The sequence below is a fragment of the Myotis davidii genome, unplaced genomic scaffold (genome assembly GCF_000327345.1).
Source record: "Myotis davidii unplaced genomic scaffold, ASM32734v1 scaffold614, whole genome shotgun sequence".
Taxonomy (NCBI): domain Eukaryota; kingdom Metazoa; phylum Chordata; class Mammalia; order Chiroptera; family Vespertilionidae; genus Myotis; species Myotis davidii.
In genome coordinates this window covers 723838-726790 of record NW_006287807.1, presented here as the reverse complement: position 1 = coordinate 726790, position 2953 = coordinate 723838, and the positions used below count along the sequence as shown (strand labels likewise).

General features: G+C 52.9%; 1 protein-coding gene across 1 annotated transcript in view; it reads right to left on the bottom strand.

The window, feature by feature from the left end:
• The window catches only part of NCK2 (NCK adaptor protein 2), a 74424-nt gene extending 73219 nt beyond the window's left edge, over positions 1-1205 (bottom strand). The window contains exon 1 of the mRNA XM_006759519.2: positions 1035-1205. The gene's annotated coding sequence lies outside the window, so the exon portion shown is untranslated. The remainder of the gene's footprint in view (positions 1-1034) is intronic.
• Between the last annotated feature and the right edge of the window lie 1748 nt (positions 1206-2953).

Here is a 2953-nt window from a genome sequence, read left to right as displayed (position 1 = left end):
CTGGTCCCAGCTGTGAGGCGCTGGTCCCAGCTGTGAGGCGCTGGTCCCAGCTGTGAGGCGCTGCTCCCAGCTGTGAGGCCCTGGTCCCAGCTGTGAGGCACTGCTCCCATCTGTGAGGCCCTGGTCCCAGCTGTGAGGCCCTGGTCTCAGCTGTGAGGCCCTGGCCCCAGCTGTGAGGCCCTGGCCCCAGCTGTGAGGCCCTGGTCCCAGCTGTGAGGCCCTGGTCCCAGCTGTGAGGCACTGGCCCCAGCGGTGAGGCACTGCTCCCAGCTGTGAAGCGCTTGTCCCAGGTGTGAGGCGCTTGTCCCAGCTGTGAGGCGCTGGTCCCAGCGGTGAGGCCCTGGTCTGGAGGTGCAATTGCACCTGCTCACACAGCCAGAGACAGAGCCAGGTCGGCCAGAATGCTGCCCAGCATTTCTTACGTCCTAAGTCAAACATCCCAAACAATGCCAGGGCTCAGCAATGCTATGTTATACGAGGTATGACGTTGTCTAGTATCTGCTATTACAGGGCCCCTGGATCTCAGAACCCGCCTGCCTACAATACAGACATGGTTTCAGTTTAATACACACAAGTACATTCTCGTACAAACAGGTAAACGTTCCTCAAAACTCTTTATCTATTGGCAACTTCTGATGCAGACTTGTCTTCTCAGCATCAGAGCGGAATGAAGCCTCTGCCGGACTGAGGGTCCCGGCGGCAGCGCCCCTCGTCTCAGGGTTCCCAGCGGCCCAGGAGGCCCGACCTGCAGCCTCGAGAACCACCTGCTGGGCCGGAGAGCTCAGCGCAGGGCGTTTCACGGGGCGAGGTGCCTGTGCTATGCCTCCAGCTCCTCAGCACGTCACACCCTACAGCAGGGCTAGTGACCGTAACTTTTCAACCAAATCCTTTGAAAACGGAAATATTATGTGGCTCAACAAATCAGGGCTACACTTCCTGCCATTTTATTAATGTCCAACCTACTGTGCCAAGCAAGTATTTCAGGCGAAAGCAGCCTCTTCTCCCCATTTTAAAGCAGGAAGTTGCAGACTTACCCTTGGCCTCAGCTACGAGATGACTGGCCACACCAGAACCCCTGGCGGGGACTCCAGCAGATCACACCTGCGCAGGGACGGGGCGGCGGCAATTCTCCAGGCTCCCAAACCCAACTCACACCTCCACAGGGCTCTGCTCTGGGAAACCTCTTGTAGTAAAGGAGCAGAGGCGATCTGAAAGGAAACAGAAAATCATATGTTAGGACGCTTGCTTGTTTGACTTTAAGTAACTGCTTGAGCAATAACTGCTTATTTACCTGAAACAAATATTTTTAATAAACCCCAGAAGAAAGTTGCCTTGTACCTAGTGACCTCTACCCAAACAAAACTGCTCCCACCTCCCCACCTTCTAGCCGCCAATCAGATGGAGGCCACAGTCAGGGAAGCAAGGGATGGTGGGAATGGGGACAGCAGGCCATAAAACAGAGACCTAGGTCCCAAGTGTACTCAGACTCCCTACCCACTGCTCCCCACCCACAACTGCGGAGCCTGCCATAACAAAAGGGAGGCTGCCCCCTGGGAAGGAAGCCAGTCTGGGTGCTGAGGCGCCACTGCAGAGAGCACTGACATTACTTAGATGCGATCCTGTCTTGGAGTCTCTCGTCCTGGCCATTTATTGAGAGGCCAGCTACGGGGCCCACAGCCTGGTGCTAAAATCATCCCTGCAGGAAATCTGAGAATAACATCCCCAGAAATACCAGGGCCTTGTGGCGAGAAGCCTGCGGCACTGCAGCCTCTCCCTCCTGCTGGGCAGTCTGCTCTCCCCTCACCTTCCCTCCACTGGGGGAACTACTTTCAGTCCTTGCCTGGCATTTTCCAGGTCCCTGAAGGTCTGCGCGCTCCCACCAAGTTCACTGCCATTGTTAATTACATTTCACACCCAGAGGGGATCTGTCCTGACAGTTCCCTCAGAGATCTATTAATTCATCCCTGGCTTGATTATGGTCCAAAGTGTTAAACACCCCACAGAAAAATCGAGTTCTATTTCAGTCAAGTAGCAAAAAGATAATCCGAGTAGGGCTATCATAAAAATGTTACAAAGGCAAGTTCATAAATTTGTATTAAAAACTTCATCCTATTTTATATATTCTCTAGCATTATTGTAGAGGGTACATGCTTTTTATTTAAAAATATGATTAAATGCAAGGAAAAGGTGATAACCAAACACAATGGGAAGACTAGATTTGGGCAAGACGTTAGATGTATACCAGGATGGAAATGGAGATTGAAAATGGTGACAGAATAAGTGGATGCTACACAGACACCCATCCAGGACCAAATTAAAATTATAACTAAAAATACATAAAACAAACAAATAAAAAATCCACCCTGAATAATCAATGGGAGAGAACCCTGATAACCAAGGATGGAAAGTGAAGACCACTAGAGGCTGGTAGGTGGGGCGGAGGCACGAAAGGGCTGGCGGGCACCCACAGAGAGCAGGTGAAGTTCTGGAGAGATATCTCAGCTGTGGGGGAGGTGCCACTGAGAACTCTGGGGCCTAATCTCCAAGCGAGACACCCCCCCGCCCCGCCCCCAGCAAAAAGCACCATAACTGAGAAAGGTGCCCACATATCTGGCTGTGAAAAGCACTCTGCCAGGGAGAGAGGGCTGGAAAAGCAGGCACCCTCTTAAAGGGTCAACACAAAATTTAGTGTGCAGCCACTCCCCTGGGGGTCCAGCAGAGGGAGGGCAGAGTAGACTGGAGCTGTGTGAGCAGAAGCCAGGATCGGGGGCTCTGAGGTTAGAGCTCGGAAGGCACGCGCCCTGGTTTCCTGTGCTAAGTTATTCCCTCATGCTGCAGAGGTCCGCTTTCTCAGGCAGGCCTTTGCAATCCGGGCGGTTTTGCCTGGGGGAGAAGACAGTTCACCCACCCTATTGGAAAACCCCTTACTCCATGGTGTGGCTTTCTGAGGCCC